At 35.4% G+C, this 18530-nt stretch overlaps 1 protein-coding gene across 4 annotated transcripts in view; it reads right to left on the reverse strand.

The window, feature by feature from the left end:
- SEMA3A (semaphorin 3A) overlaps window positions 1-18530 on the reverse strand; it is a 502916-nt gene that overhangs the window by 250526 nt on the left and 233860 nt on the right. The window contains exon 1 of one of the 4 annotated variants that reach the window (XM_082398308.1): window positions 1-15883. This exon is cut by the window's left edge and continues 19309 nt beyond it. The exons of the other annotated variants lie outside the window; for them this stretch is intronic. The gene's annotated coding sequence lies outside the window, so the exon portion shown is untranslated. Of the gene's footprint in view, window positions 15884-18530 lie in introns of those variants that run through there. 4 annotated transcript variants of the gene reach the window in all.

Raw genomic sequence — 18530 nt, forward strand, 5'->3', positions numbered from 1 at the left:
CCTCTCTAATAATTTTAAAATACCAAAATACATCCAGATAAGGAGAAATTAGCAATAAAAAGTGAACCGTCAAATATATGTTGATGATGTGTTGAGATGTGCTTTGTCTCCTATCATTAAAAGGGAACAAAGTTATCATTTCTAAATTGCAGGACTATTTTTATGGTAATGAACACACTTGTAAAAAATTCAAGTATGTAAGAAATTTAGCTTCCATTCTAAATTTTATGTTATAATAATATTGCTTGCTAGTTCTACCATGTGCTACAGTGTTTAAATGCAATACTTTTTAAAAAGATGAGGCAGGGGAGATGCCAAGGAGGGAAACAGAGAAGGGAAGGAGAGAGGGAATAAGGAAGAAATTAAACAAGGCAAGGTTTAAAATCTCTCTTTTTAAATATCTTCCCCTGGGAGCTTAGATCCGCCCTTTATCTTTTTTAAGCACTCATTCTTCTTGCCAGTAAGAATAGATTTATGAATAAATTCACACCTAATTTTATGATTTTGAACGGAGCTTCTAATTTCCATACTTGCTAATAGTCAGTTACTACTATTTAATATAAATAACTTCAATATATTTCCCATTCATATGGGCTATGCAAATAGCCTAAAATTAAAAATACTAAAATATTAAAAAAAATTTTTTATACCGAACTTTTGAAATTTGCTGAAGATTTTATAGTCCTATACTGGTTAATAATAAAGGAATATTTGAATGATGGTGAATATTTATTTAATGATGATGGAAAATGAAGAAAGAGGGATTTTTATACAGTAAATTTTCGTGAAAGAGTGATCTCAAAAAGGAATTTAAATTTAATCTTAGAGAAATGTTAATAATGAAAAATATTTTCTATAAACTAATATGATAAGATTATGCTTTTATCTCTAAAATAGAAACATGACATTTACAGGCAAGTTTACCTTAATCCCAAATCTGAGATTTAAATATATAAAATATTTATATATTTTTATTAAAGTTGCTGTCTCCATGTATGCATATTATTATTATTATTATTATTGATGTTCGTGTCGTGCTATAGTAATAATTGTACATTTCAGAGGAGCAATATATCAGATTTCTGCTTTATCTCAGCATGTTAATAAATTGAGATAAACGTAGTTCATTAAATAAGCTCAGATAGTTGTACATATATTTATGAAGTTGCAAAATATAACAAAGATTATTTTTCCTGCATCAGGTTAGGAAAAAACATTTTTCTCACACAGTGTTAATTTATTGCATTTATTTTTATATAAAAATGTCCAGGTGTCATTTAATGTATAATATCATTTTTACTTGAGAAAAATTTTTCTGAAATGTATTTTTATGACAGAGATATAGATAAACTGTGTATTTCAGAATACCATCAGGAAAAAATATTTTCAGAAGGTAAACTGAAATATGGTTTTTAACTATTAGCTGCCTCTTCCTTCAGGAGGATTACAGTTGACCTTAGACTTAGTCATATGATTTGTTTTGACAATGAAAAATGAACAATACTGTTGCAACCTCTGAACAGCAGCTTTCGGAACCATCCTATGGTCCTACCATGTCTCTTTCTCTCTACCATGTCTCAGAGGAGGTTGCTACTTCAACTTGTAACCCAAGTTGAAGACTTGGATCAGAGACAGAGGCAGCTCACATAAAGGTATAAAGTGAGCAAGAAATAAATCTTTTGAGATTTGGGGTTGTGTATTACAGAAGCATTTTTAAGCCTAAGATGACTGATATATTGTTACTTGCCATCCTGCCCTACATGAGGATCATCTTATAGTTCTTAAGGCCTATTTTTACATTATTTCCATTCAAAGTCCTCATAATTTGAAATATTTATGGTGTGACTCCTAGATCTGCAGATTGAAGATCTTTGTTCCTCACTGAGATTTTCTAATATTGAGTAGAAAATTTAAGATGCTTTATCATAAAAGAAGAGTTGTGCTCCAACAACTAAGTTGTATCTATTACTTCCATCTCAAAACCTAAATAAAGAGAATTAGTATTCTTAGACCTGGTAAAATTTGTATGGGATTATATGATCATGCCTTCTGCATTCGAATGAGTTAAGGATTACCATTAAGTAATCAATAGTTCTCTTGCTTTCCAATTCAAAATGATGTAAACTAGAGATAAAGTAGTCTAGGAAAAACTACTTAACTTTAAGGAGAGGAAGTCATTTAACATTTTATAAACTTGAGACTATATAATTTCTAGATATTTTTAGAAATATCCAATTGAATATTAAAAACCCCAAATCTACTAATTATTTTGTGGCCTTAATGAAATCATTCAATTTGAATTTATACTAATCATCTGGCCTTCAGTAAATCATGGAGATGAATTATTTAATTTCTTAAAAAGAAATAAGGCAAAATGAAAAAGAAATGAAGCATTGGTGATGTTTAGGGATTCAAACAGTACAGAGTAATACAATTGCCACTTTAGGTATGATCTCACTTTCCTATGACTTATTCCTTTAAGTTTTCATGACAGAAGAACCAACTCTATTTTAAGTGGTGAAGAAATACTATATTTTGTATTTAACCTCCCTATCATATTACTCCGCACCCACCTATCTTCAATGATGTTTGTCATGCCTCCCTGTCTTACGATCCCAACAATTAATGACATATTCAAAATAAGATAGGATTTACTTACAAAAGAACTATTTACAAAATTGTTGGTATAGAGGATCCACAAAGTACTCAATGCTCCACTCAAAGAGGTTGACTCAGGACTTCCCTGGTGGCGCAGTGGTTAAGACTCCATGCTCCCAATGCAGGGGCCCAGGTTTGATCTCTGGTCAGGGAACTAGATCCCACATGCATGCTGCAACTAAGAGTCCTCATGCCACAACTAAGAAGCCCACATGCCGCAACTAAGGAGTCCGCCTGCCACAGCTAAGACCTGGCACAACCAAATAAATAAATAAATATTAAAAAAAAAAAAAAAGAGGCTGACTCTACATAATTTGTTCCCTTTGTGTTCTACTAGTGGGTCAAAACTACTAACAGAAGACTGAAAACCAGTGAGGGTGATATTCGATTAAGATTATCTTCAATGGAAAGTAAAAGTACCTTCACTAAAGATATTTAAGTAACTATTTCTTGCCTCTAAAAATTCTATATTCTCACCTACTTCCTAATAAAATGAATTAATTATGTAGGACCTGACAAAAATTAAGAAGTCTTTTCTCATGTCTGGTAGAATGGCCCTAAAACTAGTCATCATTGTGGTATAAAGAGTGTTTGTGAATGGATGTTGAAGGTATATAGAGATACTATGAAAGTTCTAAGCACGTTAGCCATAGTTCCCAAAAAGGCACTCACAGAACTAGCCACGGAACTTCCTTCGTCATGCATGTCCATACTATGAAGCTCTGCCATGATTATAGGATTCACTACAGTGTTACTTACTAATACAGTGTAGTCATCTCTGTCAAAATTCATTTTTATTGTTGAGAAACTTCTCAAGATAACAAGCTATATGTCAAGAAAAAAGAACTGTAAGTTATTGATTCTGATACTTAGGTTCTTTATAGTTCAATGATAAAGTGATCAAAAAAAATTAAACTTAGATATGTAAAGGGAGTTAGATTTCAAGTTTTGTACCTGTGACACTAAGTATAACCTTTAAACTATGAATATCACATCATATTTCCATATCTTCTTATACTTATGGATAAAGTAGAAGGGCATATCACCAATAATAAATACTTAGATGCAAATCAGGTTACCAAGACTTTTCATATGCACATCCAAATAAAATATGGATGCCCAGACACATGAGAATAGATCCAAATAGGACAATGCATCAGTTGTAATATAATGAGCAGACAGGATAGGATGTCAGGAAAAAAAATAAAATCTCATATTGCCTTTGGCAATTTGGCATAACTGAAAGGGTTGGAAATGACAATTGCTGACAAAGCAACCTACAAGTAATTAGTTTTACTTTTATTTCAAAATTTAATATGAACTGTGAGCACAGGATAGATTTTTTCCAAAGAATAATGTAAAAATTTTATATAAGTAACAGTGATTTTTTAAAAATGCATTATATTTAGTTTTAGTATAGAAAGGTTTATTGATTCTAAATTAATATTTTCATCCTTATTCATTTCCCCACTAAATCATTCTTTAAGCACATAATACCTACCATGTGTGACACCTGTGCTAGGGCAATGATTTTCAAAATTGGCTGTGCATTGGTATCACTGGAGAAACTTGTTCAAAAAACAAATATGTAGAAATCACTCCAAATTTTCTGATTCAGGATTCAAAGGTGTGGGGAATAATCATCTGCGTTTTCAATAAATTTTTCAGATGATTCTTATGCCAGAGATATACATCACATAAATGGAAAATGTTTCTGAAAATAAATATTATCATAACAGAATCTTCATACATTACACAACAAGTATTTTACAGCAGACTCCTTCAGCTTGGCAACCTAGGAAGCAGGCATATTGTAGTAAGAGATATGCACCTTCATTAACATTGAGAAGTAAAGACAGGGGAGGGAAAATAGAATGCTAACAATAAGAAAACTATCATAGTCACAGTAAACAATGATTTCAGAAGTGCGGTAGGAAGAAAACCCTTTGGAGCATTAAAGAAAACTGGTTTGTCATTTTTATATACATAGGGATGTGTGTGTGTCTGTGTGTGTATACACTTGTCCAGCTAACACTGATCTGTAAACTGTTCCCCTTGCTGATTAACACAGAGGTTAACCCACTGAGGGAGTTCAAATCGTACTACTAATCTGTTTCCAAATATCATAGCACCTTCATATTTTCAAGGAAAATAAACTCCTTTGATGGGACTACATATAATTACATCACAAAAACAAAAATTGAAGTTACCTAGGTTTCAAAATTCAACTCAACATGTAGTGTGTTTCCATATGTAAGAGAAAGCCAATTAGAATGCGGGTTTTAAAAACCAAGTAACACAGGCTCTGAAGGGGAACACTTTAAATCTATGTGAAAAGTTAAGGCTTTGCCATATGAAACCAATAGGAGAAAAAAAGATAATAAAATTAACATGACCTCTAGAGAATTTCAGATATTACGAACTTTAGAGCAGATAAGATCATATCCTAGATTAGAAATAAAGTAAAAATTTTATCTTAACTAGACCCAGTTAAGGTTAACCAGTAGAAAATTTTGAGACTTGTATGACATTCTTCTAATGAAATAAATGTCCAGGTATACATAAAGCTAATTATAAGAATGAAATCTTGCCAAAAACAAGGATCAATATGTGGATAAAAGTACATAGACAAGAAATATCTTAACAGGCTTCAATAGAAATATATAAAAAGTAAAAGCAGGTAATAGAAAAGTTTATAAAAAGTAAAAGCAGATAACAGAAAAGTTTACCACAACTGCACATTTGTTCAGATGTTAACCATAACAAAATGGATGGTAATTTTCTCCTACACTTTTCCCCATTTTTAACTCAATCACTCATTTGAAGACAACATTTACCTTCTGTTCTTTATGTCTATTCAACATTAATTTAAAGGTGACTAATTAATACCAAAAGATAGAGGAGAGCATAAATGTGACCTATGTAAGAGGTGATGCCCCTAAACCAATTATTCTTGTTTTTCCTATCTGAAGGTTTAACTCAAAATACATGGGTTCTGCATACTGCTATTTTGCTACTTTGTAAATTGTACAAAAATTTTAAAATTTCAAGTATTGCAGTACTAATTGTATTCTCTTTATGATAGAAAGGAATTTTAGGATTTTTACAACCCCTCAAATTCTCCAGACTTAATTATTTATAAAAAATTGTCTGGTAAATATATCAAAGAGCAAAAGATTACTTAATCTTTTGGTCTATTTAGGTTTAAAAAAAACAAGCAACATCATGATGAATGAGCATTGACACAGAGCTAAAATGTTCCCACGAAAATATACATTATGAACTATACACAGTCCATTAAACAAGACAAAGTCCATTCCACATTAGTCCCTTCTTAGGTAGTTGCAAGTATTGAGAAAAAGAGATTTAGGACACCTTGGGCCCCCTTTCAAGTACCACTAATGAAATAAATAGTATCTGTTGTCACATCACTCACGGGGCAGTAGATGTGTCTTCATGCTTACTCATTTGTCACTCTCCAACTGAATAATGCGTCTCTTAATACACAGACCTTTTCCCAACAGCTGGTAACTACTCAAGTAGAAGTTAATTGAGTCATTGGTTTCCCCTTGAATCTGTGAATGTTTGGGGATTATGAGCCATCAATACTGCATGTAATAAGGTAATAGTACAATTCCTATTATGAAAATAAATGAGCCTGCTTTATATTCTACTCAGGTATATATGTACCGGAACTATAAGTCATTAGATGGAAGAAAGTTGGAGAAGAGAAGAATCCGGAAGTATAGAATGATAATGAGTGTCTTGTAGGCCTAAAAGGAAATATTTAAAAATAGTATTTATTGTGCTTCATGGAAAAGTTCAAATTCTTCTTTCTGATTTATAGTCACTGATTTACAATCAGTGACTTCTAATTTTATACCTTATCATTCTCAGTTTCAGATTTAATGTAATTCTTGAAAAGCATCATACATATTGTGAGGAGAGATAAGCCATGATCAGGAGATCTGGGTTTGAGCTGATAGCTCTGTACAATATGTATAACACATAATTATTTAATTAAACACTTTATCATATTTCACACATTGTGCTTGATCTCAATATGGCACAGGCTTTTCTTCTGAGAAACTAGAAGAATACATTGAAAGTGGTAGTAAGAAATTAAAAATCTCCAGACAACTTTATCTATTTGGAAAGAGCAAGTTTACTTTTGAGTGACCCGTAAGAAAGTAACGAAGCAGGTCTTTAAGGTTTGTTGTTCTACGTTTAATGGACTCTCCCTTTCACAACCAGCAAAGACTGAACACAGGAGAGGTGTCAGGGCTTCCTTTAAGAGAAGTGAAGCTCTGTTTACAAACTAGAGAGATCAGTTTCAAGGACTCAGAGATCACGCAACTTATTCAATGTGTTTGTCTGCACCAATCATGTGCCTCACCCTCCAAACAGAACTTGAAGGGCCAGGCGTGAACTTCCTGGATCATCTCACGGAAGGGAGGACAGACACTCACGCCATGTGTGCTTTACTCTGCAGAGAAGCACACAAGGAACATGCCTCTCACGATGTGGGCCCAACAGTATAGAATTCTAGGCAGCTGAAGTGGGATAACAGAGGAAAGTGGGAAGAATAAGATAACTTGCTGTCTGCTTTACAAGCAGCCGCATGAAGATTAATGGGCTAATTTCTGAGAAGCACTTAAACAGTCATGGATGCCAAGTTTAAGCAATATTATTTATTAGTTGGCTATGTGGTAAATTTCCCCTGAGAGCACAACTGAAAGCCATATAAAAGTGTATCTTCTTATTCAATTTCAATATACATATTGTATATAAGGTAGATTTTAGTTGCACAAGAGCATTTGGAAAGATAACAAATCACCTTGAAGTAAGTCTAAGGGTGAAACGATATCTCTCCAAATATTTAAGAGTATTCAGTATTCAAGGGGTAGCAAATTAGAAATTAACCATTGAATGAGACATTCTGTTGTCTCTATCCCTAGGGGACAGGGAACATAAATTCAGAATGGTGCTGTTGGGAACAGGAAAGGTGTCAGAAATCACACATTTTGCCATGGACTCCGCTATAAGAAAGTCTTTAAGGAAAATGTCTTTAAACGTACAAGCTGAGCCCATAAAGCTTTACCGAAAACAGGGGCTGGGAGAACTCAGACTTGCAAACGTTCCACAGAATTTTTGAAGCACTTTAAAAATTTGTCTACAATAAAGTTCCAAGACATAGCTTACAAGAATAAGTATTCATGCAGTAAAAATCACATCTCTGTAACTTTTTCAGTGTAGCTTGTTGCCCACTAGAGTAACCAAGATTTTTTGATATATTATTATTATTTAAAATAAGTGTGATTTTTAAAGTATCACCCCATAGTTGAGCTAAGATTTACAGTCAATATCATGGTGGTGATATCATTTTCCAATTAAAAAGCAAAGACTCAAACACTTACAATCATTCTGCATAGTATATTTATAGCTATGTACTATAATAAATATCTGATACTCTCTCCACAGTAACCAATATTTGAGGCTAAAAGAAAGCAAGGTGATTTTGGCATAAGGTTCTTAAAAACATCTAGTACAAATTACGTATCATTCTATTCCTAATGCTGTGGCATTTGGGAAATAAAGATTTATAGTCAGGTATCAATGCCTATAATTATAGAAATGCCATTAAAATCCTCTTTGCATTAAATATGCCTCACAGATTCAACTCATTATTTGTTTAATGCTCGAGTTTTATTCTTCCTAGGACAGAAGGGCAATGGAAATGAGAGCAGCTATCCTGTACAAGGTTAATCTGTGAATGACAGATGAGTGCTTTAAAATGAACTACATTGGTTACAATTTAGACAGGGCTTGGTAAAAAAAAAAAAGTTTTCTCCATTCAGCTGTTTTTTTTTTTTTTAAGAGGAAGATTCAACAGCACAGAAGAAAATACAAGTGATTGCTCCACAAAGTCTTTCTCAAGAGAGATTAAAGAGTTCATCCAATACCATTGCGCCACCAGGGTATTTTCAATCTCAAAGCAAGCAAGATTTGTGATCCTAACTTGGATACGCCATCATTTATTTGCTACCTCCTTTCTTGAAACAACAGCAAAACTAAAAATATATTTTTGCTTTCAATAAGTGTGTCTTGCTTGGTAGTTAAAAAACAAAATTAATTTTAATGAAACAGCTGAATGGAAAAGTCATTGTATTCATTCCCTCAAATTATTTGATTGAACTCTGGTAAATCAAAGCCACTTCATTATTAAATTAATTTTACTGTTGAAAACAGGGCTCCTATAGTCATGAGTGTTTTTCCAATAACTCTGAGTAAGCATACTCACATTCTATTTAAAGGTATTTAAAGGCCTGATGCCTAGGGGAGTAGGTTATTTCTTTAACGAGTAGGACCACCTACTCGGAACAAAATGCTCTAAGTAGGTCACTAACAATGACCTACTAACTAACAATGTCCTAATTATCCAGTTATCATCTTATTTCAAATCTCTGGCATTTGATACTCTTGATCAATGGAAATTCCTGCTTGAAACCTCTCCTTTGTTTTTCATCATAGAGCCTTCTGAACTCTCCTATGTCACAGGTCTATAACCCATCCCACCACCCCCATCATCTTTGTTGACTCAATCACCTCCTCATATCCTCATTCTTTATCAGTTTTATCCCTGTGTCTCTCTCTTTTTAGCCTAACCATTTTTTAAATGACATTTCCCCTCATTACCTCATTAATGATAAGCTATCATTATCATAGCTTCAACAATTATGTATATTCTGATATTTTCCAAATCAATATATCTTTGACTTAAGACTCTCTTTATACCCCAAAACTCAAATTTCTATCTGATTTGGAGACATAGCCCCATAGATATCCTCTATCGAACTCAACTTCAACAGAGACAAAGTTAAAAATCACTTCTCTTTCATTTGTACTTTTCTCTAATGCATATAATAATCCTGAAATCTCAAAGTCAACCATGTCTTTTCGGTTATCTTAGCTCTTGCATCTTCCAGTATTTTTTACCTAGTCAGCACCATATTCTTCTGATTTCACAGTCTAACCTTGCCTTGTCTGGTTCTGCTCCTATCCCTGCTACCACTGGCTCGGTTTGGTGCCTCAACATCTTTTCCTTATACTTTTACAATAATCTCAAAACTTACAGCCTTGATTATACAGTTATCTAATTAAAAACAAAACTCTTCAATATTATTCATCTACACAAAGCCTTTCAATGCCTTCTCTTTCCTTAGCATTCTAAAAAAGGCTTTTAATAATGTAGTTACTTGGCAGTGTTTCTAATTTTATTTTCTATTATCTCTCTGTTAGTTATCTCTCCTGGTTATTCCAATGTATTTACAATTTACCTCAAATCTTAGAGTATCACAGTGAAATATATACGCACAATCTAATCCTTTGACTGGATTGCTATGCTGCTCTTTTTCTGTCTGGGAAGTCCTAATTATACTTTAAAAATCTCTTCACCCAGAACTTCTTCTCTGAGGCCATTCCTGAATCTTACAGACATAGTGAATCATCACACCAACCCTGGTGCATACAACATATATTTCTTTGTACATATCTCACTGTACTGAAATGATTCACTTACACATATTATTTTCCAAATTATCCTTTGGCCTTCATGACCACAGGAAATGTGTCTTAGTTGCCTTAATACCTCACTTCTAATCACAAGGTCTAGATCATAGTAAACAGCAAATGACTATGTGTCTACCCACAGGGTATGAGTATAGGAAAAAGAAGGAGATAGATCATAATCTCATAATAATATATAATGTAGACCAGGAATAAGAATCCATGAGTTTAGACAAAGAGACCATGAGTCACCATCAAAAGGAAGACAATCAGAAGGAAGAGAAGCTTTTATAGGATCATTTATCTGGGAGTAGAAGTAATAAACAAAGTGGTACCAGCATCCTAAAACTCTAAGATAGGTTGAGATTGCATCTTCCCCATTTAGTTTTTTAAAAGAGCCCTATTACACTATTTAAATGTTAACTGACATGGCATACCAGTTATCTATAGGAAAGTTTCCAGTGTTGCATAGCTACAAAAAAATGTCCTGGGAAGAATGAGAAAACTTCTGAGTCCAGAAAGGACTGGAAAGTCTGAATCCTGTGAGATAAATTAGCACCCTGAGGATATCAGTCTATCCTTGCTAAGCAGAAGCATGCATTTTAATGGGGGACTGTAGGGGAGAGGAGACAAAGCCAAGGCCAAGCTGGGTAGGAAATCACTTCAGAGCCTGAAAAGTGACCCTCTCACCTTGGAAAATAGAAAAATACCCTCCCCACAGGGGATATAATGGAATTCTTAGCCTTGGTTCTTACTAGAGAAGAAAGACAAAGAGAAAGAAAAGCATTGAAAACAAAAGGATGTAAATATATATATATATATGTATGTATGTATGTACGTATGTATGTATATACATATGTATTTAAAGATATCATTAAATACTAATTAAAAGAAAGCTGGTATAGTTTATTAATATCTGACAAAATAGTAAAAATCATCACTTAGGAGGTTCCACGAATATGAGAAAATAGTTCAATAAATACAGTATTTTTTAAATGCCTGCAACTAAAAGCACAGTTTCAAAATATAGAAAGCAAAAATATCCAGTTTTCCAAACAGAAATGTAAAAATCCATAGCCAGAATAACAGATTTGAACACATCTCTCAGTGATATATTGTTCATTCAGACACATACATACACACACACACAAATCAGTAAGACATAGAAGATGTGAACAACAAAAGTAACAAGCTTGTAGAGACCAATTATCCCTTTGCAAGTAAGAGCCATGCCCCTTCTTTCTTAATTGCCCTACTCTTTTTTTTTTTTAAACATCTTTATTGGAGTATAATTGCTTTACAATGGTGTGTTAGTTTCTGCTTTATAACAAAGTGAATCAGTTATACATATACTTATGTCCCCATATCTCTTCCCTCTTGCGTCTCCCTCCCTCCCACCCTCCCTATCCCACCCCTCTAGGTGGTCACAAAGCACCAAGCTGATCTCCCTGTGGTATGCGGCTGCTTCCCACTAGCTATTTTACATTTGGTAGTGTATATATGTCCATGCCACTGTCTCACTTTGTCCCAGCTTACCCTTCCCCCTCCCCGTATCCTCAAGTCCATTCTCTAGTGCCCTACTGTTGACATGCTCTTTTCTTCATTTTAACCCCAGCACCTAGGGAAACTACATTCAATTGCACAGAACTTGTCTAAGAGACAAATTTTCCTTCCAATTTTTCCCTTCTAATTTTCTTTCAAAACTCAGTTGATGTTTGTATTTTCATCCATTTTCTTGAAACGCCTCCAAGTTCTGTTTAAATGCAAAAGAATGCTTTGTGCAAACACAGATTCATATTTCACAAACATTTAGTCATCTTTGCTGTTCTAGGTGCTTTCCCTTCCCAGCACCACCTCAGATTCTTTCCAGGAGTCTGAACCGAGGGTCAGCTTTTTCCTTAGGACAGCCTCTGCAACTTTTGATATTATCAAGTCCCTTCCTAGTAGGCATTGAGTAACAAAGAATTAATTTAATGAAGAATATTGTCTTAGACTTAGGAAAATGAGAAGTGATTAAGGCGGAATTGCTTTTAGAGTTGTTCTACTTTTTTTTCAGGTTATCTCAGTAACTTTGTAGGGTTTCCATACCTCATTTGCTGACCTAAAGATTTGGTCTGATCAAAGATAACAGTCAGGGCAACATGGAATTTCTCAATCATACAACATTTTCTTCAGTTTAATTAATCTATTCTCCTTTATTGTTGATACATTCATTGGTCAAGAACAAAACTTTTCTTGCATACATTTATTCATTTGTGTAAAAACCATGTTCCTGGTGAATACTCTAGCAAAACAGAAATGCTCTTAAACATGTTTTAAACCCCAAACCCACCTGCTTCTGGGTGTTTGATTTTTGCTACTTATTGAACCTCTCTGTATTTATTTTTCTCATTAAAAAAACACAAGGAAAACAGTATTTACTTCATAGGGTTTTATATTCTGTGTGGTAAAATTTCATAGACAAATTCACAAGTATGAAATTTTTGCACATGACAAAAAAAAGGACTTTTTGTCAATAAATATGATATAAATTAATGGGGGAATTTTCACATAAATGATAATTTAGAAGTAAGCCAGGCACATCTAAAAGCCTTGAGAAATATTTCAATCACAGAATGATATATACAATAATACCATAATGCTGTCTCATTCCCTGAACACTTGTAGTAAGCAGAGTAGATTTTTCTATTTTCTCTTAGATTTACTTACATTACACTAAATCAAGAAGTAAAACATTTTAAAAATAATATATTTTGCTGTATTTTCTAAGTCACCTGATGGTCTGTCTGGGGAAATTCTGCCCTTCAGAGGCACAACAGTACATTTAGTGAAGTTTGGCCCCGGTAGGAACTCAGCATTGTGTTCGTATGCATAAGATATTTAAATAATAAATATAAAATATTGTAGGTATCAAGTGCTCTGTACTAAAAAATGTCTCATTTTATAATGTATTATAGAACCATAGTTATTGGTCTTGCTTGTTCATCTATTTGTTTTAGTGGTGACCTTACTGCCATAATGCAGCATAAGAAATCAATAAAAAGCTGAACAAAAGGTAAATACATTGATTTTGGGAACGCTGTGGTGATAATCAAACCATATCATTTCCATTCTCTGGACACTGCTCAACTGGATTTGCTTTCTAGATATTTTAGGGGAAAAAAAAAAGTCCTATGATCTAAACTTTTTCTAGAACAGTGTCACCAAGTCCTCACCTGAACTGAAATTCAGCCTAACCCTGATAATTCTACCTACCCTGAAAACCTCTCCCACACTCATACCCATGAATGCACAAGGAGGGGCCAGTGTTCTCCTTACTCCTCATTGCTGTATTGAGACCATTGTCCTGTCATCATTCATCAGTAACTGCTCCGTTTTTGATGCCTGTGCCACTCAGTTGTGATATATATCTCAGACTTCATGGGGGTCTTCTCTTTTCGCCATTGACTTAAACCTACTTTGATCATTATGTTGTTTGATTACTCTTCTCTGGTCTGGTTCTCAACATTCAAGTTAATGAGCCTTTTAACTATACCCTCATAGGGCCTAGATCTCTTCAGTTCCAAACGATCTTCATTTTTATTAGACACATGCATTTCTTTATCCAAACATGTCTTGTTCTTATGAGCTTTATCCCTTACAGTTCACACCCATCCCTCACTGCATCCTTACCCCTTTTAGATGTATTAGCCAGCAGTTCCATCATTAATTTCACATATCTGTAGATCTGCTCCTTACTCATTCTGACCTCTGCTTGCCCTGTGTGCCATTTCAGTTTTCAAATCTAGGACAATCTATTGCTTTTTGGTTCCTGAGTGCTGAGTATTGCTGAAAAGGGTCAAGTAACAAAAGTAATGGTATCCATTACAAACAAATGCTAATTAACAGTTAATATGCTGATGTTATGCTGTCCTTTTAGTCTACATTTGGCATATGGGAAAACTTTACTTCAGCTTGCCTAGAGTGGAACGTGATGAAAACATTCTGGAGAAGCATTTGGTAAGCTATATGAAAATGATTTAAAAACGTATAATCTTCAAAACAGGAATGCCATTATTAGCACTTATTCAAAGGTGATTATTAGACAAGTGCAAAAATATGTATGTTATTTTCTGTACATAATGAATTTGTTAAATAAATTATTTTACATAAGTATAGTGGACTAGCCTGCATCCATTAAATGCATTTTATATTAATAAGGCAATATCTTTACTATATTATGGAATGGAATGAAATATTATAAACTGGCATATTATTGATACATGCAATCATACATGTGAGTATATATCTAATATTATATGCAATCATATATATCTGCCTTGTGTTGTATGTGAGTAACTACATACAAGTTTGGAAAAAATGTTTGCTAAATTATTAATCATTGATTTTTTTGAAATTTTGCATGATTTTGATCCTTTTTTTTTATTTCTTTATTTTCTTCTTCATACTTTTCTGTGTTATGTGAAATTCCTGCATGAATATATATTACTCTCATAAGAAAAATAACACAATTAAACTACATTAATTTTGAGGAAAATAGTAGTTAGATATAATTGTTTTAATTCCTCGTCTCCCTTTTGTCTCTAAGCAAAATGGAATCTAGTTCCTTGACCCCAACCATTTTACTAAAACGGTTCTTGTAAAGATTAATCACCAATGAACTAATCATCAAATCCACTGATCCTTATTCTTGAACAACAATCTGAGGCATCTGACACGGTTGAGTATGATATCTTTATTAACAGCATGGCTACTTTAAACCACATTTTATACTATTGCATCTTAAGATCTCTCACCAGCTTATTCCACTTGTCCCAAAGTACATTTTCCAGGTCCCATGTTCACAGTGCATTCCTTTTCACACTACATATCTTCACTAATTGACTTCACTCCCACAACTTCAAACATCACCCTTATTGGATGATTCCAAAATTATTTTCTTAACATCAAAGCTACACACCTAACAGCCTTCTGTTTACTGCACAAAACAAGCCTGAAGTTACATTGAACTTCATTTGAGTAGATGAAAATTCATTAGTTTCCCTTCCAAATTTTCATGCTCCTATGCCTTCACTTTTAAATGCATCACTATCCTCTCCTTTGCTTGGACTTAAAACTCCAGACTTCTTGAACTTACTGTTCCTCATGCCTCATAGCTAGTCACGTATCTGTATTGATTATGTGCCTCCCACATATTTGTCAGGGGGCAAGTGAAATAAGGTTTTGGATGAGGTGTCATTTAACTTTCTTTCCTTCAGTCACATAGTCATTAGCATTAAGTTGCTACAGTTCTGATCATGATGACCTCCTTTTGCAATCACAAGTTACACTCTACGACCCACAAATCAATAGCCGCATTCTCATAAAGTACCTGAATTTCTCCATTGATGACATTAATTTGACCGAGAAAAGGAGTTTGGCATTCACTTGGAATACAGGTAATTATTAGTTTTTCACTATTCTCTTGATTGTTATGAGACAATAGACTAAAGTCTATTGTCTTTAGTCACTATGGTGTACTATGGTGTACTAAAATTAAAACACAGCACTGAGACCCATATACGATCAATTCATGGAAACATGCTTCAGAGATGTTTTTTCAAAAAGTTCTATGGCAATGCAGATGAGAGTGGGAATTATTGCTGATTGAAGTGCTATCAGAAAACTCATCTATAAAATAAAAGATAGTATCACAGGTCACTAGATAGACTAATAGCAAGGCTATATGGAAAATACTGAGGAAGCCAGATTTGGTGGAGCATTGGTTATTTTGCGGGAATAGTAGATGAAGAGTACCTCAGAGGGATGTCGATCGCATTTTCAGTTGAACTTGACTACAGGACAGTGGGTAATCTATAGTAGCCATAGTAAAGGTCTACACCACAGAAGACAGATAAGAGCAGGTACTAGAATTCTAGAAGAAATAAACAGGAAATGATTTGCCAGATATCAGTGACCAATGTTTCTCTGAAAGCTGATTACTGAGAAAAGGAGCAACCGTTTTACAGACAACTACCTATAAATTAAAAGTATACATACTCATAATTATTAAAATATCAATGTATATGCTTATATGTCTATGCTGTAATGAAGGGAAATGAAATAATAGCTAAACATAAACACAGGCCAAATTGGGGTCTTATGTCTTCAAATTGCATATTCAAATATGGTTCAACTCATGTTAAAACAATTCCTCTACAGTCAGAAGACCCTGAAGCTCTGTGCTTTCTGGCAATCAGAGTTTCAGTAAGTTCTAGTAATAAGACTATGTCAGAGACTAAGTGGTGTGGTTTTCAAATCAAGTGACAAGGGTTTAACACTGGCCCACAACTAACTATATGTGTGACCTAAAAGGCAAGAAATCGGGGTTCCAGCTTTCCATCACTCTTAATTGGCTATATGATAAAAGATGAGTCAATTATCATCTTTTTATTTTGGTTTTCTCATCAGTTTAACAGGTGTAGCCTGCTTACCTCAACTCTGGGGAAGGATAAGCAAGCATCATTTTCCGCTTTGGTGGAAAAATAAGACATCTAAAATAATGTGATTCGTATTGGAAAACAAGAGATACTGGATCACGTACTACTTCAATAGTAAAATCTTGTTAAAAGTCAGAGGGAACATGTAGTGAAGTGAGTTTTTTAGTGGAGCAATAACTGAATTGAAAATAAACCTACCAGAGAGATCAGCCAAGATGGCAGATTAGAAAGAGCCTGAGTTCACTTCCTCTCATGGGCTGACCCAAATTACAACTATTTATAGAACACCTCTGGATGAAAAAGACTGAAACCTCAGAAAAGATCTTATACGACTAAAGATATAAAGGACCCATACCCCCAGGTGGGTGATCCACAAATGGGAGAATAATTACAATTGCAGTGTTTTCTCCACAAGGAGTGAGGGGTGTAAGCCCCACATCAGGCTCCCCAGCACAGGGGTCTTGCTTTGGGAAGACAAGCTGCTAGGACATTTGGCTTTGAAGGCCAGCAGGTCTTACTTTCAGGAGACCCAGCGTGCTGTGGGAAATAGACTTCACTGTTAAATGGCACACACAAAATTTCACATGCTCTAGGACTCAGGGCAGAAGCAGGAATTTGAAAGGAGCCTGGGTTAGACCTACCTGTTGATCTTGGAGAGTCTCCTGGAGAAGCAGGAGGCAATTAGAGCTCACCCTTGGGGACGTAGACACTGGAGACAGACATTTTTGGCAGCTTGTTCTATCACGTGGACACTGGTACAGGCAAGAGCCATTTTGGAATTCTCCTTCTAGCGTATTAGCCTCGGGACTTAGTCCTGCCCATACTCACTATTCCATAGGCAACCAAATTGAGAATTCTCAGGCCAAGCAACTAAATGGGTGGGGACACATCCCCACCTACCAGCAGCAGACTGCCTTAAGACAACCTGTGCCCACAGCTGTGCTCAGAGAGAGCCCTGTCTACAAGAGGACCCAGGACCAGACCCCATACACCAGTGCATGGGCACTAGAGCCAGAACCCCCCAGGGCCCGGCAGCCAGATACCCTGGAACCCAGCTCCACTGAGCAGTTGCAGGAATTAAGGCCAGAATTCCTGGCCCTAATCACCAGCAAGTCTACTCTAGCCTTAGGACCAGCCTCACACACCAGTGAGTGAACATCAGCCCCAGGAAAACTGAAGCCTCACAGCCTGTGGATGTAGCTCACCCACCAGCAGGCCAGCACCAGTCCTGGGTCTGGCTGGGCCCTGGCCATGCCCACCAGCAGGCCAACAAAAGCTTCAGGACATCCTGGACCCCACAGCCAACTGTGATGGGAATGAGCACCACCCACCAGTGGTGCTATACAAGCTCTGGGGCACCTATGCCCTGCAGCCAGACCCCAGGATCCAGCTCTGACTGCCAGTGGACCAGCACTAGGCCCAGGTCCTGGCTTTGCCCACTGGTGTGTGGAAATCAGCTTTGGGATCTCCTGGACCCTGACACGACCCACTAGTGAGCCAGCACTAGCCCAGGGCCCCACAGGTTCTGCAGCTAGCTGCCTCATGACCCAGCCACAACAAGCAGTGGCCAGCAGCCTCTGCACAAGGCAGGACCTGGAAACCAACTAGACCAGGGGCCACGTAAGCCTACCAGACTTCCCACAGGAGGTAGCCTGCCATAATAGAAGGACCTAAGAAGACCACATAGGGGGCACTTGTAGAGAATATATCTCTAGATATTAAAAAAAAGCCTGTATATATGCTACCTAAAAGAAACTCACTTCAGATCTAATGACACACACAGACTGAATGTGAGGGGATGGAAAAAGTTATTCCATGCAAATGGAA

The sequence above is a fragment of the Balaenoptera borealis genome (genome assembly GCF_965194805.1).
Source record: "Balaenoptera borealis genome assembly, chromosome: 7".
NCBI lineage: Eukaryota > Metazoa > Chordata > Mammalia > Artiodactyla > Balaenopteridae > Balaenoptera > Balaenoptera borealis.